Here is a 25,600-nt window from a genome sequence, read left to right on the forward strand (position 1 = left end):
ATGTGTGCACTCCTTTCTTCTTCTCCTCCCTCTCCTCTCCCTCCCCTCCCCATTCCCTTTCCTCGTCTCCTCTCTCTCTCTCTCTCTCTCTCTCTCTCTCTCTCTCTCTCTCTCTCTCTCTCTCTCTCTCTCTCTCTCTCTCTCTCTCTCTATCCCAATCGGTACAGTCTTTTGAATCTCCCCTTAAAACAGATCTTTACAAACAGGCCTTGTGTAATACCTCTGCTTTTAATTATGGCTAATTGTACACAGCGTTCTTGCTTTTTAATTGTTCTCATTCCCCCCTTTATTGCACTTGTGGTGGTTTTGTATTGATGGCTTTGTATATTTATATATATATTTATTTATATGAAAAGCTGCTAAACCACGTTTATTATTATTACTTATTATTATTACTATTATTATTACCATTTCCTGACAGTCTTCCCTCCTGTTTGATACCCACTTTGACCCTCCCTCTCCAGGGCGCAATTCTAGGCCTGGGTCCTACAGTTTTTAAAGACTAGAACCCCCCCCCCCCACTGAGAGAGAGAGAGAGAGAGAGAGAGAGAGAGAGAGAGAGAGAGAGAGAGAGAGAGAGAGAGAGAGAGAGAGAGAGAGAGAGAGAGAGAGAGAGAGAGAGAGAGAGAGAGACACACACACACACACACACACACACACACACACACACACACACACACACACACACACACACACACACACACTCACACACACACACACAACTACACAGACACACCATCACACAAACACACACTGTCACTTTACTAACTCACTGCAGCTTTACTGCCATTATTTACAGCATCTCTTCTCTCCCCTCTTTCTCTTTCTCCTCCTCCGCCTCCTCCTCTCCTCCTCCTCCTCCTCCTCCTCCCTCCTCCTCCTCCTCCTCCTCCCCTAGAGCCAGCAGCTCTATTCTCAAGGCCCTGAAAGTAAAAACAAAAGCCCTTTCAATTCCACAGTAAGCCCTGTGGTTACGGAAAAAGTGCTCTGTAAACGCATTGCATTGCGTTGTAGTTTACACGCATTATGTCAGGATTGACAAGATGTTCGTACCTCTGGGCCCAAGGCATCGCTGTCCTGGAGGACTGAGGATCTAATTGATCAAATCACTTTTAGGTCTAGTCAAGATTATAGTTTAAAAATGTTTTATTTACTGGTCAACGAATAAATGCTGACAGTTCACAAGATATAGAATATTCTTGAGAATATAGCACCCGTATGCCTCACACCCACAGACTGATACCAGCTGCCTTCCGATTCATATGAGAGCTCTAGAGACCCTTGAATGCACAGAGCTTCTTCATATGAGAGCTCTAGAGACCCTTGAATGCACAGAGCTTCTTCATATGAGAGCTCTAGACCCTTGAATGCACAGAGCTTCTTCATATGAGAGCTCTAGAACCTCTCTGGTAAACAAGAATACCCTGAAGACTCTGGCAGGAGCACTCATTCAAGGGTACTACGACCATGCTTGCACCTCATGGTACCAAAGCACCTCAAAGGCGCTAAAACAAAATTACAAACATCACAAAACAAACTGGTCAGACTACTGCTTGACCGTACTACTAGAACTCACCTCACCCCTGCCCACTTTGACAACCTAGGATGGCTTAGAGTAGACGACAGAGTACAGCAACTTGCAATGGGCCTGGTCTACAAGATACACTACACCACTATGTCAAAATACTTCCCAAAGGTCAGTGAATACCACAAACACAACACCAGAGGGAGCTCCACAAATCATGTTAAACCCAGATTCGGCTCAAACAAAGGACTAAACATGTTTCGCAATTATGCAACAACAATGTGGAACGCCCTACCCACAGCTATAAAGGAATGTGAATCACTACCCACCTTCAAAACCTCTCTAAAAGAGCACCACCACTGAGGATTAACGGGGCTACCGTGGACAGGGTGAGCAGCTTTAAGTACCTGGGGGTCCACATCTCAGAGGATCTGACATGGTCAACACACATAGATTAGACACAGTAGTAAAGAAGGCAAAGCAGCGCCTCTACCACCTGAGACAGTTAAGGAAGTTCAGAGTATCGGGGAAGATACTCCAGTCCTTCTACTCAGGAGCTGTAGAGAGCATCTTGACCGGAAACATCACTGCCTGGTATGGAAACAGCACGGCACAGGACAAGAAGGCCCTACAGAGAGTGGTGCGCTCAGCCGAGCGTACCACGGGTATTGCACTATCTCCCCTGCAGGTTCTATACAACAAGAGGTGCAAATACAGAGCCTGCAGAATAATGAAAGACCCCCACCACCCCAATAACAGCCTGTTCCAGCTGCTGCAAACCCCAGCTACTAGGACAGAGAGGCTTAGGCTCAGCTTCTTCCCCCAGGCCATCAGAGCCTTGAACAATGAACATTTAGTGCCACAGAACACTGAACTATCCACACACAAGCACACATGAGCACACACACGACACGCACGCTGTGCACTAGCAGCCACTTTAACATGAGCGGGCACACACTCATGCCGCACTCACCCACACTTATTGCCAAAAGGAAAGGCCACTTTAAATTAGTATAGCAACAGTAACAGTGTATTGCACTACCAAAGCTACCTAGCATGTCCTATATGCTCTGTAAATAACTATGTACAGATACCGAGATGTCACACCATGTTACCTGTTACCTGTTATTGCACAATGTTGTTTTTATTGGATTCTATTATATGTTGTACCACTGTATTGCACATCGTTGCGGGCAAGACCACCCGCATTTCATTGTATACTTGTATGCCGTGACAAATAAAACTCTTGACTCTTGACTTGACCTACGGGAGACTGCAATCCGAAACTGGCCCCTGTAAATGTCCAAACTCAACCCCCTCCAATGTACAGTTCCCCCCCCCCCCACCCTGCCTACCCAACCCCCCACCCCACCCACCAAACCACCTCCAATGTACAGTCCCCCCCCCCACCCACCTACCCAACCTCCTCCAATGTACAGTTTCTTCCCCCTCAAATGTATATACCGGTACTCTCTTTTTTAGACTCTTTTTGTATCACAAACAGTAGTGTATTTGTAGATCTGGTATGTCATAAATGTCTAGATGTAGCAGTACTGTCTATCTGTATGTTATATGTTACGATGAATTGAAAATGGGGGACCCTGATGTAAACAAGATGAAAGTCTTTCTCTGGTCTGCATCCCCTTAACCCATTGGTTGCCGAAAACGTAGATCTACGTTTCTGTGGCCCAGCAGTTGAGTGCCGTTCACGTAGATCTACGTTTCTGTTTCGTTATTTATTTTATTCGCTATTGCCATTCATAATCCATCGAGGCACCTTGTGCATGCTGTACTGAATGTGTCTGGGATCGCAGATGGTCAATACCGCCGCCTAACGCCTTGCGGCCACTATTGCACTCCATTTGAAATGATGTGGCTTCTTTTCTCTACCGAGCTGCGGCGTGGGGGCGGGTTCTAAACACTCCGGCAAAACAAGCGCTTGTAGGGATGGCTTGGACAACTGACCCCGCCCGCCCGTTCATGTGCAATGCCGGATAACGTCGGAGACAGGATCGCTGTGAATATCTGGAATGGCGATCAGATAATTGGATTCTTCTTTTTGCAGTACATCAGAGACCAGGTAAGGACTCTAACTACTCAACACTAGGGGTGGAACGGTACGCATTCGAACCGTGTACCGAACAATACACACATGCCCCGAACCGTGGAGGTCGTACCGAAGGGTACGCATTCGGGGCATGTGTATATTGTTCGGTTATATAATGTTACGTTAGCTACGAGCTAACTAACTTTAGCCACGAGCTAACTAATGTTAGCCGCAAGCTAACCGTGGAAACACTCACAGAGAAGTGACTCCACAACACCAGTTCGATTAGTGGGGAAGACTAACTGTCTGTCTACCACCGCAGAGACACTGGTATCGAATCCAGCTGTCAGCGGTGCCTCCGGCTTGGCCGGTCGTCATACTGACACAATTGGCAGTATCAGCGGGAGGGAAGCCGGTGGGTGGTAATCTGGTCGTTGTAAACAGCAACTCCTACAGGTTGGTCAGGGCGCCTGCACAGCGAGGAAGGGATCTGGGTGAGGTAGTGTGCCCTCCCACGCGTTACACTCACCCAATGAGAATCCTCGCTGCCAGGTGAAAAGAGGCTGCTGGCTGTCTCCTATGTATCGGAGGAAGCATGTGATAGACTTCAGGGCTCCCTAGACCGGCAAGTAGGGGGCACATGCGCGCAACGACCAGGAAGGGGAGGGGGGAATTGGCATAATGACTAAATTGGGATGGGAGGAAAATACAAGGAAAATAAGAGGAGAAAAAGTGGATACAAAATAAAAGATACAAAGAGATAAATTGTTAAAGCTGGATTTTCTACAAAAGAGGTATTATTAAAAAAATATCTAACCCTAACTAACCTTATTGTCATGCACGTATACTGTCCTATACTAACCTACACTGTAGCACTCAACACTTTGATGAACATTGTTATTCAGCTGATAGAGTTGTGCCCTTCCTGATGACTTGTCGCTTTGGATAAAAGTGTCAGCTAAATGACTTACGGTAATGTGAATGTATTATTTAGAACATTATTTCAATTTTTTTTGTTATTTATCTTTGCCCAGTAAGACTAGAAAATAGCTATTATTTTGTTACAGGTTGATTTTTAAGTTATTCTTGTGCCATTGAGATTTGTCAGAGAGATAATATTAGGCATAATAAAGCATGTTGATTGTTGAGTAACTTTGGTTTGGTGTGTCTTTGTTTATAGAGAGATATTATTGTGTTATATAAAATAAATACAAATAATAATTTTCTATCCATACAGAGGAGGCACACTTTAAATACAGTATAACAATAAGGCATATTTGAGTAAACTTTGAGTATATCATTAAGTATCTTGAGCCTGGGGCCAGCATGTCCTCTTTTTTGGAAATCTAAATATGGTCACCTAGCCTGTTGGCCAAAAACACCTCTCCCAGAGTGTTAAGCTAGGCTAGTGGTCACTGGTCCGTATCCGCTTCCATTAATTTGTGCTAAGCTAGGCTAGCTTGCAGCCGGATAGCTTTCTACTGAATGCACAGAGAGTGATGTGGTCGGAATCACCATAGAATTATATAATCTTTATCCATATTTCATTAGCAATGGAACCTGGTAATTCCCTCCCTAAAGAGACAACTAGAGTCATTGTATCTCTTGCAGAGTGTCAGGTTGAAACATTCCTAAGAACATTTAATAAATTTTAGGTGACGTCTGACCTCGCCTGTCAGTGACAGGTGTGGCTAAAATTAGTAGATCCTCAGGTCAAAGGTCACTTTGGCCAGCGGAGACAACCTTATACCGTGTTGAGCAGGGCCGGACTGCATCGAACATTGTACATATGTCTAAACTGAACACTGTGACCTCTTTTTTTACTTCTAATTTTACTATGTTTTTATTTCATACTTATCTTGTCTTGCACAGTCTCTGGAGCGCAACAGTAAGAAGCATTTTGTACAAAAGTATTCTGTACTTCTGTATGACAACTATTAAAGAAACTTGAAATAATTCATACCGGGAGATATAGCGTGAAATATAGCCCCAGTCAGGCCCCTTTTTAAGAATTTTTTTGTTACAAAGACTTAATTTCCTGCATTCTGGTGAATTTTAGTGCATGTGAATCACAAACTAATGAGCCAACAATTGCTTAGTAGAATGTACTGTTATGGACCTCAAATAAAACTGTTGTGGCACTAGCAATGCTACTCTCTCCACCTTCAAAAAGAAAAAAGCAAGAGCACAACATATTTTTCTATTTACTATTATAATACAGTTAACCACTCTCTCCTGTAAGGGCCTTTCTTTTTCTTTGTTTTATCCCTCTCTCCTCCACCCTTTCTCTTTCTTCCACTGTCCATCTTGACATCAACGTTAATTGACTTTTGCTCTACTGTATCTCTCCTGAGTCCCTCACTACCTGGCTCATTGCCTGGCTGTTATTCTGCATCTGAGTGCCGTCTGCCATTCCATTCGCCGCCTCCGCTGTCAATCAGTTGTATTGCCTGGTCCCGCCTCCACCAATCACAAGCGGCAGCACGGCTCCATTGTGTGTGTGTGATCCGCGTGAGAGAGAGAGTCAGATAGTTCTCCAACTCTGTCGCAGACAGTGAAATCCTGGTTGTTCCCCACCCATCTAGGTTATCTAAAAATCGCGCCGCGCCGCCGCCACGACTAGAAACAATGGCCTGGCAATTTTTTTATTTTTATTTTTTTTAATCTGTGCAGGCCAGGCCACCGGGAAAACTCCCGGTGCTCCCGATGGCCAGTCCGGGCCTGCACGCCAGTACACACATTACAAAACACTTTGTGAAACACTCAATTTCCAAGGGATTGTTATAAACTTTGGACCTGTACTGTAGACTTCAGGCTATGGAACCGTTATGTTTTCCAGCTCCTACTTGGAGCAATATTACATTTACTTAGGTATGTATTTTAGGCGGATTTTCAGAAAAATAGAGTTAAGAGGTTAATGGCCAGACAGTGGATTTGGTGGCCACTTATAAATATCTCTGTTCCATTATTGACAATCGTCTGAAATTTGATTTTAACACTGAAATGGTCTGTAAGAAAGGTCAGCAGCGCCTCTTCTGTCTAAGGAAGCTAGCCAAATTCCAGGTGGATAAGTCTTTGATGATTTTGTTCTAGGGCCTTCATAGAGTCTGTTGTTTCCTTTGCTGCCATTTGTTGGTATGGAAACCTTGGCATTAAACAAAACAATGCCTTTAACGGGATTGTGAGGGGGGCTAGCAAGATTGTAGGGGTACAATTCAGGTCACCCCTAAATCCGGAGTATCAATTATTGCCTTCCGGCCAACGTTTGGAGACCCCTGCAGCTAAAAACAATAGATACAAATTCTCATTTATACCTACCTCCATTCGTGCCATCAATGGAGGAGGCAGGAGAGGGCAGCTTTGAGGTGGGAGGGCGGGAGGATGGTTGTGGTTGCTTGTTTGACTGTTGTCATGATCTGATCCTGTCACCAGTACATGTACTGTGTCTGTCTGTGTTCTTCTTGTTATGTATGTTTGCTGTGTTTTTTTTGGAGCTCCTATTTATGGCTGCTTTTTTATATAGCGCTTTTATCCAAAGCGCTTTACACTTTGTTCCTCACATTTGACCCATTCACTCACACATTCACACACCGATGGCGGAGGCAACCATGCAAGGTGCCAACCTGCTCATCGGGAGAAATTAGGGGTTAAGTGTCTTGCTCAAGGACACATCGACACGCTGCCCGGGAAGAGCGGGAATCGAACCGGGCGGGAACCTCCGGATTGCCAGACGACTGCTCTACCTCCCGAACCACTGTCGCCCCCCCCCCCCCCCCCCTATTTATCTGCTGTAACATGAATTGCCCAGTTTGGGACATATCAATAAACTTGACGTTGACCTTGATACCTATTTCCCATGATGAAGAAACCACTTTTGTCAAGTTTAGTTGCAAATCCTTTATAATGTAAGTAACACATCACTTCCTGTTTATGATGTGTTTTCCATTTGGATGTGGTGGTCAATGGTCATATGGTTTGGCCTTCACACCATTCAGAATTACACACTGAAAAGTGTTGGCCCTTAGATGACACACAGCAAGTTTCATGAGAATCAGGTTAACATTTTAAGTGCATAGCGGACAATCCATTGTGGTGGACATGAGTGGTCCTATAGGGAGGTGTAGTCTGACGTCACTTTAGTTTCCTGCGCGGTCCACCCATATAGGGATTTATAATTGGGAACATTTATTATCGGCTATTGTAATAATTCTGCCTCATGAACATTGGCAAGCTTTCCATTTTTGCACAAAATGAGTTCCCTTCTATCACTAACATTATTGTTTAAGCATTTTTGGTTGAAATAAAATTATACGTAATAATTTTACGATTAATTACGAATGTTGAGCTATAGATTGTGGATGAATACACACAGAAAGGTACACCATGCCAATGTTCATGCTTTATTTGTTTTAAAACGAGACGATTTAGAAATGTGTCCATTAGAAATACATTGCAATTTCAAGCGAGGTGGACCGGCTGGAAACAACAATGACGTCACCACTACACCTCCCTATTGGCAAAGTTGTAGACCCAGGACCCAGTGTATGTGTTCAAAGGCTCATGTCAGTCGAACTTATGTGTGAGTTACAGTATGGCTTGTATATTTCGATCATTGATTATAGCGCCACCATCTGTCTGACTGATGTAGTGTTTATTATATGTGCCAAATTGAATTTTAGAAATTTGGTTGAAACCCACAGACCTCCCTTCTGTGCATGCCTGATGTGTAAAGTTTATTGTCTCCTGATTACCTCCATAAAGATGGTAAATTGCACCAGTAAGCTGACACAACAATGACAATTGATTCCATATGTTGATATATCTTTACATTTACATTTATATGTAGTAATTTAGCTGACGTCTGACGTGTATAAGTCAGCAGGAGGGGTACAACCCTGGCAGCTAAGTGATATAAGCGTATAAACCTGGAACAGTTAATACCATTACATCTTTACAAGAACTTGCACCTAATTATGAAGCTCCTGAGATTTTTTTTGATAATTATACTGTTTATGTCCAGGGGTGTAAAGTACTTGAGTAATTATTTTTGTTTTAATCCACTTTTTCTCCTTATTTTTCTCCCATCCCAATTTCGTGTTTCCAATTCTCCCCTCCCCTGTCTTGAACGTTGCTCGACTATGCCTCCCATTGGTCGGTTGTAGGGAGGATAGAAGCCTTGCATCACGTGTCCCCTCCGGTACACAAGGAGGCAGCCTGTCACATCTTTTCACCAGACAGCGCAGACTCTCAGTGGCGAGGTGTAACGCATGGGAGGCTCACACTACCCCCGATACTTCCTGTTTCTGCTGTGCAGGCATCTCCCAACCGACCTGTAGAAGTCGCTGTCCACAGCGTCCAGATTACCACCCATCGACTTCCACCCGCTGACTCTGCCAAATGAGCCAGTACGATGGCTGGCCCAAGCCGAAGGCAATGCTGAGACTGGGATTCAATACCGGAGTATCTTGCATTGGTGATGAGCGCAATCTCCGCTACGCCACCCAGCCGCCAAGTACTTGAGTAATTGTACTTTGTTACAATACTTAAGTACTGTTTTGGGGGATTTGTACTTTACTCTAGTATTATTAGGTTTGTATACTTGTACTTTTACTCAATTACATTTCAGAGAAAAAAATACATTACATTTAAAATGCTGACCTACAAAGTACAAGGTACAAATCTCACAGGTCCAACCATTTTAATTAGCATATTTGTTTCTCTGGCCGAACTAACGTTAACGCTATTAATCCTGCGACCGCACTTTATTTAAAAACAATCAAATCCCCATCAATGGAAAATGAACCCGCCCATACCCATGCTGATTGGTCCTTGTGCAAGACTAGAAAACGGGGATCTTTGATTAAACACCTGCTATCAGAACGATAGTACGAGTGATGAAGAGGACGAAAAGGTCGGCGTGGACGGACAAGACGAGCACCCATGGCCCTATCTCCATGAAAAGTTTTTACTTTTACTTTTTAGTACTGAAGTACATTTAAAAGTAGAAATATTTTTTATTTTTTTTTATTTTTTACATTTGTATTTTTTTTTTATTATTTTTTTAAACAAACACATAAACAAACATGACAACATAAAATTAGATATACAAGCATTAATTAACAGTGCACATCCAATGAAATCACCATTTAAATAAATGTCTTATACAAGATATACACCTGCTATCTAATACCCTACACACATATGCTCTCCCCCCCTTGGATAATCCATCCATTATCATTCACTCCTAACCAGGCACTACAATTATATGCTATCTTTTATTCTCTCCACCACTTCTAACCACATTGTAATTTTGGATTCACTGAGACCCAAAATTCTTGCTGTAGATATTTCTAGATAAATCACATCGAGATATGTAAGAATCCAGACCTTCCGGCAAATTTTTTCCGGTTAAAACCATCATGATGCTATCAGCTTTTTAGCCGCTGTGATACCAGATAAAACCAATCTCTTTAGCTGTATAGGTACTGCACACTCAAAAACATCATTCAACAGTAATACAGAGGGGTGTACAGGTATATTCAGAGTTAAGAGATTTGATAATTGCTGGGTCACTTCTTTCCAGAATATCTTAACTGGTGGGCAGTCCCAGTACATGTGCATAAATGTACCCTCGACCCCATTTGTACATAAGGAGCATTTGGAGTCTTGTTTAAGACCCATTCTGTTCAGTCTTATAGGAGTCAAGTATGTCCTATGAATATAGTTAAGATTGATTTGTTGATGGTCCGGGTTCCATGATGCAAGTCGAACATTTGCCCAGGCTTCTTGCCAATCAAAATCTATTTCCAGGTCTGGTATATCCCTCCTCCAGACTGAGTCTAGGTGGAGGATTTCATACGAGGACGTTAGTAATCAGGGCCGGACTGGGGAAATAATTCATACCGGGAGATATAGCGCGAAATATAGCACCAATCAGGCCACTTTTTAAGCGGGGGGTCTGGGGGTCCCCCACCAGGATTTTTTTTGTTACAAAGACTTAATTTCCTGCATTCTGGTGAATTTTAGTGCATGTGAATCACAAACTAATGAGCCAACAATTGCTTAGTACAATGTACTGTTATGGACCTCAAATAAAACTGTTGTGGCACTAGCAATGCTACTCTCTCCACCTTCAAAAAGAAAAAAGCAAGAGCACAACATATTTTTCTATTTACTATTATAATACAGTTAACCACTCTCTCCTGTAAGGGCCTTTCTTTTTCTTTGTTTTATCCCTCTCTCCTCCACCCTTTCTCTTTCTTCCACTGTCCATCTTGACATCAACGTTAATTGACTTTCGCTCTACTGTATCTCGCCCGAGACCCTCACTACCTGGCTCACTGCCTGGCTGTTATTCTGCATCTGAGTGCCGTCTGCCATTCCATTCGCCGCCACCGCTGTCAATCAGTTGTATCGCCTGATCCCGCCTCCACCAATCACAAGCGGCAGCACGGCTCCATTGTGTGTGTGTGTCCGCGTGAGGGAGAGAGTCAGATAGTTCTCCTGTGGCAGACAGTGAAATCCTGGTTGTTCCCCACCCACCTAGGTTATCTAACTATCGCGCCGCGCGGCCGCCACAACTAGAAACAATGGCCTGGCAAAAAAAACTAAAAAAAAAATAATAATAAATTTTTTTTTTTTTTTTTTTTTTTTTTTATCTGTGCAGGCCAGGCCACCGGGAAAGCTCCCGGTGCTCCCGATGGCCAGTCCGGCCCTGGTGTTGAGTAGGGGTGGAACGGTTCACAAAATCGACGGTTCGGTTCGTATCACGGTTTTAGGTTTACGGTTTTCGGTTTGGTTCGGTATACGTTGTTTTTTATTTAAAAAAAATGTAACACTCCAAAAATACCATACATCAACATAAGATATATAGCCTAAAAATAATCCAACTTTTCAGTTATTCTCAAGGACGTAGTCATGCAAAAACTGAAAGAATGAGGCCATTTGACATCAGGCACATTATTTTGACAGTGACGGTTATAGCTAGGAGAGATTTTTGGCACAGCAAGAGGGGAGGCATTGCTGATTTAAACATGCTTCTCATTTATTTGGTAAAAAAAAAGTTTACCTTTAATAATGTTTGCCACACAAAGACCGAACTGACTGAAAAATATAGGAAACATTTGTATTAACTCGTCAATATACCCCCCTTCCCCACTAATCGAACTGGTGTTGTGGAGTCACTTCTCTGTGAGTGTTTCCACGGTTAGCTTGCGGCTAACATTAGTTAGCTTGTGGCTAAAGTTAGTTAGCTCGTAGCTAACGTAACGTTATATAACCGAACAATATACACATGCCCCGAATGCGTACCCTTCGGTACGACCTCCACGGTTCGGGGCATGTGTGTATTGTTCGGTACACGGTTCGAATGCGTACCGTTCCACCCCTAGTGTTGAGTAGTTTTTACTGCCTATAACACAAAAGCATGCATTGCAAATTTGCATCAAATTCAAAACTGAGTAATGCACAAAATAACTTAAAAGAAAAGAATAGTTTAAAACAATGAATAAAGTGTGCATAAAATAATAGGGGAAAGAACACGTTAGGAACTTGTTACATTCACTCTCCCAGCTCTCTTTATCTCTTGCCCCTTCCTCATCTCTCACCCCCCCCCCCCCCCCCCCCTCTCTCTCTCTCTCAGAAATGTCCAAAGCCCAGCAGGCCCAAGCCAGGGTCTATAACCGGGGTCGCCCGGGAGGCTCTGTATTATTTCACCCCACCACAGATACCAGTCCGGACCGTGTGTATATTTTCCCTAACGGACTTTCACTTCCGCGTTCGGGTTCCGCGATCTGATTGGCCACTGACGTTTCTCTCTGCGCCAATCGCGTTATGCCTAGTTATGCCTCTAACAGCCTGCTAGCTAGCTAACGCCTAGTTCTATCACTGGTTAAGCTTGGCGACTCTTTCGAAGTTGGTTAAGGTTAGAGTTTGGAATCAGGGCTGGTGGTCTATCGCTCTGCTCTAAACCAAACTCTAACCTTAACCAACTTCGAAAGAGTTGCCAAGCTTAACCAGTGATAGAACTAGGCGTCACGCGATTGGCGCTGAGAGAAACGTCAGTGGCCAATCAGATCGCGGAACCCGAACGCGGAAGTGAAAGTCTGTTAGGGAAAATATACACGCGTCCGGACCCAACCGCTCAAAGTCCCCATGGGAGACCTACTCAGTGTTCCCCAGAAGAATGACCTGAGAGAGTTGGTGGAACGCCATCGGGATGTGTTTTCTATGGAACCTGGAAGAACCGAGGTCATATACCACCACATCCCCACGATCAGCGGAAAAAGGGTGAAACTGTGTCCCTACCGGCTCCCTGAGGCCAGAAGACAGGCCGTGAGTAAAGAAGTAAAGCACATGTTACAGGCGGGTGTCATTGTGGAGTCCAACAGCGGGTGGTGTAGTCCCATTGTGCTGGTCCCTAAGCCAGACGGAACCCCAAGATTTTGTAACGATTTCCGCCAGCTAAATGCTATCTCCAAGTTTGACGCTTACCCTATGCCCCGAGTTGATGAGCTAATTGATAGACTAGGAAAGGCAAGGCTTATAACCACCCTAGACCTCACCAAAGGCTACTGGCAGGTCCCCCTATCTCCCGAAGATAGGGAGAAAACAGCGTTTGCCACCCCAGATGGTTTGTTCCATTATGTTGTTCTGTCCTTCGGGCTACACGGTGCTCCTGCCACGTTTCAGAGACTAATGGACCAGATCCTCAGACCCCACTGAGAGTATGCAGCGGCCTACATCGATGACATCATCATTCACGGAGAGGATTGGGGGACCCATATACGTCAGGTCACGGCTGTCCTACAAGACTTGAGGGGGGGGCGGGGCTTACCGCCAACCCAAAGAATTTCACCTGGACCTACAGGATGCTGACTACTTGGGATACACCATCGGGTGGGGGTGTATCAGACCCCAAGCCGGCAAGGTCGAGGCCATCCGGAGCTGGCCCCGCCACCAAACCAAAAAGCAGGTACGGACCTTCATAGGCTTAGCCAGCTATTACCGGCATTTTGTCCCCAACTTCTCTGCCCTAGCAGCACCCCTGACCGACCTGACAAAGAATGAACTGCCAGACCAAGTCCTGTGGACAGAGGAGACGGAGAGAGCCTTTCAGCAGCTAAAGAACAAGCTGTGTTCGGAACCAGTGTTGGTGACCCCCGATTTCAGCCAACCTCTGCTGGTGCAAACGGATGCATCGGAGACTGGGGTGGGTGCCGTCCTATCGCAACTGAGAGAAGGTGAGGAACACCCAGTGATATTCATCAGTCACAAGTTACTACCCCGGGAGAAGAATTACTCCATGATTGAGGAGTGCCTGGCGATAAAATGGGCCCTCGAGTTAAAGTACTATCTGCTGGGACGGCGCTTCACCCTAGTCACGGATCATGCACCCCTCGTATGGCTATCACGTAACAAGGACACCAATGTTCGGGTTATCCTTACAGCCCTTTGTTTTCTCCGTCATCCACAGGTCTGGTGCAGCGCACGGAAATGCGGATGCATTTTCCAGGAGGGAAGCGCTGGGAACATGGTCCGCCCCCGAGAAGCTCGGAGCTAAGGAGGGGGATATGGGGCAGATATCATGGCTACATGGAGGAAGGGAGATACTACTGCCATGGGCAGAGGAGAGTTAATTAAGGAATTGATTAGGACTAATGGAATACACCTGTGCACCACGTGATCACCCACATCCCACACACACACAAAACCATAGGAGAGACAGAGAAGAGTTGAGTGGAGGTGAGGAAGGAGCAGAGTTCGTAGAGAGAGAGTGAGATACTGAGTTTGTGAGTTAAGAGGTAGTTTGAAGGAGAGGTGAGGGCGAGAAGGTGTTCGTGTTACTGGACCCTGGACTGGCTGAGATACCCCCTTGTGAAACTGACCCTGGACCGCACGACAAACCCTGAGTATTGAATAGTGTTGTCACGATACTGGAATTTCTAACTTCGATACGATACCTTGAAACGTCTTTTTTTTTTTTTTTTTTGCTTTTGTTGCTGGTTTATTCTCCTCACCTTCTCTCTGGTATTATAAGAGAAGAGAAATATAACACTTTTAAAACCCTTCGTTTTAGGGCTGGGCGATATGGCCTAAAAATTAAATCATCACTAGAAATCATTCAAATAACATTTGTTTTTATTTGACACAAAAAAAATATCAAACCAAGATGAATTTCCCTATTGGGATTGAAGTGCAAACCTAACTTTCACCAATCTTCATTTAAAGGGGAACTATTTTACTATTTCTTTCACTATTTGGGCACTTTTACACAATTCCTGTGAGTCTATGGAACACCTCTGTAATATATATATTTTTTTTATTCATTGTTTTGTATTTCTAATCAAGTCCTCAAAAACAGCATTTTTCTACCTCAAGATCTCGAGCTGTTTTGAGCCTGGGCTCCTAAACCACTGCGCGCGTTCTGGTTCACCTGAACATTAACATGCAGCGGTGTCTTTATGACATCACATATAGGGCACATTTTCAAATGACTCAGTTCAGTGAGGGTGAATATTGTGAGAGGAGAATTGGAAGAATGCGCCAATATGAGAATTTTGAGACATAGATCATATTAATATAAGTTCACATAGCTAGGAAACAATGCTAAACACTCAAAAAGGCCATTTATAAGATAGTTCCCCTTTAAAAAAAAAGATAATAACTTGCTTTTTCACCAAACTTCACTTAAAACAAATAAAAGGTGCCTCTTGATCATCAAACAAGAATGAATTTCCCTATTGGGATTAATAAAGTGCAAATCTAACTTTCACCAAACATCACTTTTTGTAAAATAAAAGGTGACTCTTAAAAAAAATATATATATATTTAATCGATAGTGCAGAAAGTATCGATATTGCGGGAAATTAGTATTGAAACTGTTTTAAATATTCAGAATCGATATGTATCGAAAAATCAATATTTTTGACAACACTATTGAACCTTTTTTGTACGAGAGCCTGGAACGTGTATTGACCCTGGACTGTTATATGACCCCTCTATTGCCCATCGGACTTGTACTGCAGATCAATAAATATCATTTGTTTATTGAAATTGTGCTTGTGTGGACATTGGAATTGTTTGTTTTGGTCCGTGTCGAGCCTGAACACCACAAGGCTTGTCACAATATATAATAAATAAACTAAGAGTACAAGTGAGAATGCAATAGAGATGAGTGACCACGACCAGTAAGGTAGCGGCAGGTTTCAGACGTGAACATTGTTAGGATCTAAATGTGAGACAGGAAGTGGTCACCCTGTGGATGTCCTGGCTCCGCCCACCCTGTGGATGTCCTGGCTCCGCCCACCTGTACTCATGGCTACATTGTCCAAGGTCCACGCACCGTGCTCAGCTGGCACATGACCAGTGTCAGACTGTAGTCTTCAGCTGAGGTAAGTACTGTACACATGCTGGTGAAAACGGTCAGGCCACTATAAGCTGGAAGCGACACAGAAACAATTAAGCGAGTAGTGTTTCTGTGATCTGTGTTTTTGAAAAGAAAAAAATCTGTTGATATTTAAATCTCTGGTCATAATGCCCTGTGAAAATAATTCATTCTTATTTCCCCCCCATCGACAACAGATTGACATCTCCCTTAATCCGCATGCAAAACCCAGCCAACAAAAAAAGAAACATGATACATATATGTCTTATATGTCCAGATATGTCCTGGCTAGAAGTGTTTATTAAACACATAACACTGGGAGTTATTATTAAACAACAATGGCATGTACAGAGAGTAGTTGCGTGCTACAGAAGCTATTGAGCTTGATCGGGATGATTAATGAATGAATGAATGAAAACTTTATTTAACAGATTGCAGAATGGGTACAATATAGTACGGCTCAATACACACAATTGTTAAGGGGATGCAGACCAGAGAAAGACGTTTGTCTTGTTTACATCAGGGTCCCCCATTTTCATTTCATATTGACATTTATGACATACTCATATACATGACATTTATGGCATAGGGACATATAGGTATTTACATTTGTGACATATACGGTATATGGGTGGGAGAGAATACGGCGGGGAGAGAACATGCGGTGGGGAGGAGACTGTCTATTAGGAGGGGGTGGGGGGTTTGGACATTTACGGTGGCCAGTTTCGAATTGCAGCCTCCCGTAGGTGCTCTTTAAGAGCGGTTTTGAATGTGGGTAGGGATTCACATTCCTTTACAGCTTTGGGTAGGGTGTTCCACATTGATGTGGCATAATTGCGAAACGTGTTTAGTCCCTTGTTTGTGCCGAATCTGGGTTGCACATGATTTGTGGAACTCCCTCTGGTGTTGTGATCGTGGTATTCACTGACCTTTGGGAAGTATTTTGACATGTACATGGGTACCTTGGTCGTGTAGTGTATCTTGTAGACCAGGCCCATTGCAAGTTGCTGTACTCTGTCGTCTACTCTAAGCCATCCTAGGTTGTCAAAGTGGGCAGGGGTGAGGTGGGTTCTAGGAGTCAGGTCAAGTAGTAGTCTGACTAGTTTGTTTTGTGATGTTTGTAATCTTGTTTTTAGCGCCTTTGAGGTGCTTTGGTACCATGAGGTGCAAGCATAGTCGTAGTACCCTTGAATGAGTGCTCCTGCCAGAGTCTTCAGGGTATTCTTGTTTACCAGAGAGGAGATCCGGTACAAGAATCGAGTTTGTTGGTTGACTTTTTTTATTACATTGGATGCCATTTTGTCACAGGAAAGATTTGCCTCTAGGATGGAACCCAGGTAGGTAATTTCATCTTTCCTTGTGACAATATTGTCACCCACTGTAACTGAGAAGCCGTCGGTCTTGCTGAGTTTGTTATTTGAACCGAAGAGAATGGACTCTGTTTTGCCCATGTGTAATGATAGTTTGTTATCAGCGAGCCATATGCAGATTTAGCCTAGTTCCGAGCTGAGGGTTTTTTCAACCTGCAACTTGTTCTTGTCAGAGACCAGCAGGGCTGAGTCGTCCGCAAACAGGAACAAGTTGCAGTCACAGGCTGACAACATGTCATTTGCATAAATTAGGAACAGTAGCGGTCCTAGTATGCTTCCTTGTGGAACACCACAGCAACTGTGTGATGCAATACACGATACTAGCGTCACATACAGGGGCGGAGCTAGGGGGTGGCTACCTGGGCTCAAGCCCCGGATGTATTCTGAAAAGCCCCGAATCTATTTAAAAAAAAATAAAAAAAAATAAAAAGATTTTTTTTTTTTTTTTTTTTTTTTTTTTTACAATTCATCATTGTTACATGAAAATATGTTTGCACCAGATTTAGCAGAAACTAATTTCCATCTGTGGTCTATCCAGCTGCTAACTGTATTTGAGTGAGTTAAGTCTTGGTGTTATGGTAGACTCAGACCTAAGCTTTAAATCACAATCAACAAGTTGACAAAAACTTAATTCTTCCACCTTAGAAACATAGCTAAAGTATGGCCATTTATAAATCAAAAGGACGCTGAAAACCAGATCCATGCCTTTATCTCAAGCCAACTCGACTACTGTAATGCACTCCTTACCGGCCTCCCGATTAAATACGATGATAACTATTTTATTGCAATGCACTATTGCATTATTTTATTCTATTTTACTAACTATTTTATTGCACTGCACTATTTTACTTTGTATCAGTGAATCATAGACGCCTGGCCATAAGAGCATTCGGAGCATCTCTGCTCTCCCACTATTGAACTTGGGGGAGCAAAGGTATGATCTTGCTCCACCACTTTTTGATTATATGAAAAATATGATATATCCCCCCCCCCCAATATATAAATCTAACCATAACTACGTTATGGTTAACTGAGTTTTATAGTGAAAAGAGCAGCTTTATTGGTCAAGATTGAAGGCTCTATATTGCAGGAAATTGCACGTACAGGTTCATTAAATTAAAAAAAAATCTGTCGTGGAGGGGGTCATGCCTGGCCCCCTCCAAACCACCCATTGCCTGCCCAAAAAAAAAAAGGGGGGCCCATCTGGGCTAAGCCCCGGATCTCCTACAATCCTAAATCCGCCCCTGGTCACATAGCTGGCCTTTTTCTGAAAACCCAAGTAGTAGCCAAGCACACTGTTCCATAGCATACCCCTTCAGTTGATCATGACAAATCCTCTCTTACCTTGACGATTAAAAGCCTCCATAATTTAGTAAATAGTATCCCCATGTCATGGTGTTGAGCTGTAGCCAGCAAGCTATGCTATGCTACCAACATTAGCTAAATAGCTAACCAACTAAATACAATAGACAGTGGTATCCTGAGGTAACGTTAAATACAGACAACATTTGCTAGTCGAAAGGACTGGACACAGGTACAAGTTAAACATCAATCAATTACTTTAATAAAACACAGGTAGTTTGAGCCGCGGTCTCTCTCTCTCTCTACTCCTGAACGCAGTAGGTAGTTGCGCCACGGTGTGTGCCTCTGGAAAACTAGGTCAGCTCAAAAGCACAAAACCGGACGGCACAACAACACTTCCGGTCGGGGGTTTTCAAAATAAAAGAGCGACGTCTAAAACAGGAAAGACATTTATTTTGTCAATTTGTGGCACACACTTATTATCTTTATACGGAAACCTTCAAACGAAACGAAAACGAAAAAGATCAAAATCGTTTTAGTCTGGACAAGGCCTGAGGCTTGTCAATCCAGTGGAGTCTGGATGGTAGGCCTCGGTGGAAATGGAGCCAGGCCTGGAACTTCCCCCTGAGAGAGGGAGGTTCAAAGGGTCAAAGTGTTTGTCATAATATATATTATGAAGTAGTCTAGTCGTGAGTGATGTCTTAAAGGATAACTCCACTATTTTGGGAAATTAGCTTATTTAACATCTTCCCTGGAGTTAGACAAGAAGATGCATACCTTTTTTGTTTCTGTGCGTGCATTTTAGCTTTGGGAATAGATGCTCCGTTAGCATAGCTTAGCTTCATCACTGGAAGTGAGGCAGGACAGTAGCCTTACAGTGCCTTACAGTGTATTGCAAGGTCTGACATTGACCAAACTTGATATGCATGACCTTGGTGGGCTCTAGGTCAACTCCTGAAAAGGGGGTCAATGTCAGACCTTGCAATCAAAAGTTAGGGGCGCACTGAAATTATGGCAAGGGTTATTAGCCCCCTAACTTTTGATTGCAAAGTCTGACATTGACCCCCTTTTCAGGAGTTGACCTAGAGCCCACCAAGGTCATGCATATCAAGTTTGGTCAATGTCAGACCTTGCAATACACTGTGTGTTAAATAAGCTAATTTCCCAAAATAGTGGAGTTATCCTTTAAAGGTCATCAACCGGGGCCCGGGGAATGATATGGTTGGAATCATATGACATTTAGGGGAGTCAGTGGGTCAAAGGTCACTTGACTTAAATAGGGGGAAAACGGGATACTTTTAGTGAACTCATTCTGTTTGAAATGAGGACAAACCAGAGAGTAAGAAGGAATTCTTTATTGGAGACTTTGGACTGAGCGTACAGGGGGAGCCAGGACTCATTGGGTGAAACTAACCTCTCTTTGTGAGGATTGGTTAATTCCCTGCCACACGCTTCTTGGGGTGCTGTGATGATTGTTCCGTTGCCTAACGCACACTTCTAGGTCAAGTATCAATTACCATCACGCACCTGATGTGTGTTCTAATCAGCGCTCCAGGGGCTTCATATGCTCGGACCTTCTGTCATTCGATGTCGGGTCGTTTTGAGTATTACTGCTTTGAATACTTCTATTTCTGCTTGTTGTTCCCCGTTGCTCTGCCTCGTCTACTCTCCCTCCAGGACATCTGTGGATTGCCGCTGGTGAAGACCTGTTCCCCCGTTTTGAGCTGCGCCTCGTTTTCCCCGCTTTACTCTTGCGCTTTGGTGAGTTTGAACCAAACCCTTTTTTGGACGATTCTGTTTTGTGTGTTTTGAAGAACACTGAAGAGGTCTATTTTTGCTTACACTTGACTCAGCTAAGTTGTGTGTTAAAGGAGACACTGAAGATTATCATTTGCTTGCACTGGACTCAGCTGGAGTGTGTGTTTGGAGGAGACACAGAAGTTTATCGTTTTGTTTTGCACTGACCCTCAGCTAAATTGTGTGTTGTGATGAACACTGAAGATATCGTTTTGTTTGTTCTGACTCAGCTAAGGGAGGAGGAGACCGCACTGCCTCTGTGTGATGTGGACTGTTATTTACCTCTCTCTCTCTCTCTCTTTTCCACCTCGAGTTGAAGCTGGGAGTATCTGCAGAGCCGCTTCAGCGTCAATACCGTTTCCCCACCTCGAACACCAGGAGGATCTGCAGAGCCGCAGATAACTCTGCTGAAAGCAGTCTCCCTTTGTTTCAAGATTGTTACTTGCTCCTTTTTGACTCTGAAAATAAATACGCCCTAGTATTTGGCTAACTCTGAACTACCTGTCTGTGCCGTGGGTTTGAGGCCGGTTTCAAACCCTAACATTACGAACCGACCATGACGACCTCAGCCGACACAGACAGGGTCAGGGCAGCGTTGGCGGTCCAGATCGAGTTGGTCAACGACCACACCCAACTGGCTGCGGCTGCTTTACAGGACCTCCGGGCCCAGGTCCAGTTTATTCTGGATGCCCTTGACACTCTGGCCACCCAGCAGACTACCCAGGGGTATCAGCAGGCTGATATTCTGCACCAGCTACAGGCTCTCAGTGCAGCATTAAACACTCTGCTTTTAACCCCACCTGTCCCAGGAGTCTCAGCCAGATCACCACCCGCGGCAGACCTCGCACCTCGGGAGCCCCGTCTCTCCGAACCACGTCTGTTCGAGGGTAACTTCGAGGATTGTGCCACATTCATCATGCAGTGTGAGTTGGTCTTCCTTCATCAACCCAGCCGTTTTTCGTCAGAGGGAGCCCGAGTAGCCTACATGACTAACCTGCTCACGGGCCGAGCAGCACAGTGGGTCACTGCTTCCTGGGCTATGAGGGCCGATTTTTGTTTCTCCTACCCAGACTTCGTGGCAGAGCTCTGAAGGGTTTTCCACCACCCAGCTCGTGGCCAGGACCCAGGAGCTCGGTTGGGCACCTTCCGGCAGGACAGTGGCAGTGTCAGAGACTACGCGCTGGAGTTCAGACTGGCCGCAACGGAGAGCGGTTGGAACGATCAAGCGCTTCGTCTCACCTTCCTGAGGGGGCTCAACGACGCAGTAAGGGACCAGCTCGCGACCCAAGAGGAGCCCGATTCTCTCGAGGGCCTGATCAGCCTCGCTATCCGCATCGACGGACGCCTCCGGGAGAGAAGGCGTGAGCGAGCACGACTGGGACCCCCAGACGTAACCCCCGAGTACCACAACCTCGAGGAGGTTTTCAGTAAGTCCCGGGCTCAGGCCCTTCCGCCTCACCGGCCTTACGACTGTGCCATCGACCTCCGCTCAGGGGCTCCCCTTCCCGGCAGCCGCCTCTACAGTGCTGACCGTCCTGCCCCCTCCGTGACTGGTGGGTTTTATCCCTCCCGGGCTGTGACTAAGGAGGAACCCATGCAGCTGGGACGCACCCGCCTTAGCCCGGCCGAACGGGAGTCCAGGCTCAGGTCCGGCCTTTGCCTCTACTGCGGCCGGGATGGACACCGTGTCTCCAATTGCCCTACCCGGCCAAGAAGACCAGGCTCGCCGGGACCCCGGGAGATCCTGGTGAGCCGTTTTTCCTGTTCCCCCACCCGTGCACCACCTAACCGTCTGACGAACGTCACCCTAGCCTGGGCGGACCAGCGGGCGACGGTGGGTGCACTCATTGACTCTGGTGCTGATGGGAATTTCCTGGACGTTGAGTTTGTCACCCGGGCCAACATTCCACTTGAGGACCTCGAGAGGCCCTTGGAGGTCTTCGCACTGGATCATCGCCGCCTGGCTGACATCACTCAACGCACCTGTCCTGTCCTCCTCACCGTGGCTGGTAACCACGTTGAGAGACTCCAGTTTTTCATTACCAGATCCCCTCTTGTCCCGGTAGTCCTGGGTCGGCCCTGGCTCGCGCTGCATGAGCCCCACATCGCCTGGTCCTCCGGCACCATCAGGGGGTGGAGCCCCTCCTGTCATGCCCAGTGTCTTCAGGCGGCGTCCAGTCCTTCGCCCCGGGGTTCCCCTTGTGTCCCTGTCTCTAGCCCCCTCTCCGGGCCTCTGTCTCCGTCTCCAGCCTCCCTCACCGGTCCTCTGTCCCCGTCTCCGGTCCCCCTCTCCGGGCCTCTGTCTCTGTCCCCCTCTCCAGTGCCCCTGATCGCCGGCTTCCTTCGGTCCCATCCGGGCAGGCCGGGGCCGAGTGGGTCGCCGGGTGGCTCCCGTGGAGGGGGGGGTACTGTGAGGATTGGTTCATTCCCCGCCACACGCTTCTTGGGGTGCTGTGATGATTGGTCCGTTGCCTAACGCACACATCTAGGTCAAGTATCAATTACCATCACGCACCTGATGTGTGTTCTAATCAGCGCTCCAGGGGCTTCATATGCTCGGACCTTCTGTCATTCGATGTCGGGTCGTTTTGAGTATTACTGCTTTGAATACTTCTATTTCTGCCTGTTGTTCCCCGTTGCTCTGCTTCTCGTCTACTCTCCCTCCAGGACATCTGTGGATTGCCGCTGGTGAAGACCTGTTCCCCCGTTTTGAGCTGCGCCTCGTTTTCCCCGCTTTACTCTTGCGCTTTGGTGAGTTTGAACCAAACCCTTTTTTGGACGATTCTGTTTTGTGTGTTTTGAAGAACACTGAAGAGGTCTATTTTTGCTTACACTTGACTCAGCTAAGTTGTGTGTTAAAGGAGACACTGAAGATTATCATTTGCTTGCACTGGACTCAGCTGGGGTGTGTGTTTGGAGGAGACACAGAAGTTTATCGTTTTGTTTTGCACTGACCCTCAGCTAAATTGTGTGTTGTGATGAACACTGAAGATATCGTTTTGTTTGTTCGGACTCAGCTAAGGGAGGAGGAGACCGCACTGCCTCTGTGTGATGTGGACTGTTATTTACCTCTCTCTCTCTCTCTCTCTCTCTCTCTTTTCCACCTCGAGTTGAAGCTGGGAGTATCTGCAGAGCCGCTTCAGCGTCAATACCGTTTCCCCACCTCGAACACCAGGAGGATCTGCAGAGCCGCAGATAACTCTGCTGAAAGCAGTTTCCCTTTGTTTCAAGATTGTTACTTGCTCCTTTTTGACTCTGAAAATAAATACGCCCTAGTATTTGGCTAACTCTGAACTACCTGTCTGTGCCGTGCGTTTGAGGTTGGTTTCAAACCCTAACACTCTTGTGTGTGTGTCTGTGTTTATCTGTGTTCAATAGCTTAGGCGAAATAGTGAATGGGGTATCAATTGATTCAGTCTCTCCAATACAACAATTCTCTTGTCATCATATTTAGCACCACTTGTTAATAATTAGTGATTTGTTGGCGTTATGTGATAATGTCATAGCATCGTTAATAATTAGTGATTTGTTGGCATTATAGCATTATTGTAAAAAAAGTAATTATGTAATAATTCAAATGGCATATGATCATTGAAAAAGTAGTTTTTGCTACCTATTTTAGAACGCATTAAAATATAAAGATTTTGTGTAAAATGTCATTATTTGGAACATGATGAATATACATGTAACATTGAATTCATTGTAAACTTATTGATGAACATTCCACATACATAAATGCAGAATAACAAAAATTATCGCCAATTTCATTGGATTTTTATGTGAATTTAAAGAATATATTAAAACTCTCAAACTGGGGTGGGGGGTGGGAGTGGGGGAGGAAATGTCCTTTGTGGTGTCTGTGGTAACACAATTTAATTTGTATGTTCTGTTTTATTGTTTTGGTTATTTTCGTTGTCGTTACTATGTCCTGTGAAGTCCTGTTTATTGTTGTTATTACTGTATTGTGTTGTCTTGTTTCATGAAAAAATATGTTTTCTAATAATAATAATAGGATAAAAAATTTAAATAATAATCTCAAACTTATAAACAAATACATGTAATAAAACTGTCAAACTGTACAGTAAAGTATTTAAAGAGGAATAACATGTTTTTTAATCCTAATTTTATAGTTGAATTATTAAAAAAAAGAATTTTGATCCACTTTTTCTCCTTATTTTTCTATTTTTCTCCCATCCCAATTTCGTATTATCCAATTCTTCCCTCCCCTGTCTTGAACGTTGCTAGACTATGCCTCCCACTGGTCGGTTGTAGTGAGGATAGAAGCCTTGCATCACGTCTCCCCTCCGGTACACGAGGAGACAGCCTGTCGCACCCTCTAACACTGCCAATTGTGTTAGTATGACGGCCGGCCAAGCCGGTAGCAACGCAGAGAGCTGGGCTCGATACCAGCAGCTCCTGCGTTAGTGGCGAGCACCTTGCCCACTGCGCCACTCAGCCGCCCCTAGTTGAATTATTATTATATTATAATTAGGGATGTTCGAGATTGGCTTTTTTACCGATATCCGATATACAGATATTGTCCAACTCTTAATTTCCGATACCGATATCAACCGATAATATGCAGGGTTCCCCCCCCCCCCAAAAAACAGAATAATTTCAGGTAATTAACATTACATATCTCTTGTCGTGGAATTAACACAACATTATGCATACTTTTGACAATAAATAAAATAAGAATTAGTTCTTACTTGCTTGCCTGGGTAAGTAAAGCTTAAAGGCCAACTTGCAGGTTGTATTTTTGTTCAATAAACAATGTGACTAGGCCAACGTGACTTTCATGAAGAGGGAACATTTTTTTTCGAAATTGACCCAGTTTTAGCATTTTTATCAAACATTTTGTCGACCCAACCACAACCACCACGTGGATATTTTAATCCATGGTTCATAACGTGCGTGTGTCATCTTAATGATTGACGTCACAGCAGGTGCAGGGCAGCGAGGGGCTCTGAGAGTCACAGGCAGGTAGTGGCAGGAAGCAGAGAGCCTTGCTACTACTAGCCGAGGATCTAGTATCTGTTTCACCTAACACTATTGCTCCGTGATCATAGCCATTCATCTCTAAAGCTAACCACTATTTGTAAAAGCCACAACCACGTTACCATATTTGTAATAATGTAAATCATTGTGTCGTTGTACATAATATTGTGTATATA

The 25,600-nt window shown here is 44.7% G+C and overlaps 1 protein-coding gene across 2 annotated transcripts in view; it reads right to left on the reverse strand.

Moving 5' to 3' along the window:
• The window catches only part of il15l (interleukin 15, like), a 153,618-nt gene that overhangs the window by 67,689 nt on the left and 60,329 nt on the right, over positions 1-25,600 (reverse strand). The gene's annotated exons all lie outside the window — the stretch shown is intronic.

Source organism: Notolepis coatsorum (genome assembly GCF_963971535.1).
Source record: "Notolepis coatsorum genome assembly, chromosome: 1".
Taxonomy (NCBI): Eukaryota; Metazoa; Chordata; class Actinopteri; order Aulopiformes; family Paralepididae; genus Notolepis; species Notolepis coatsorum.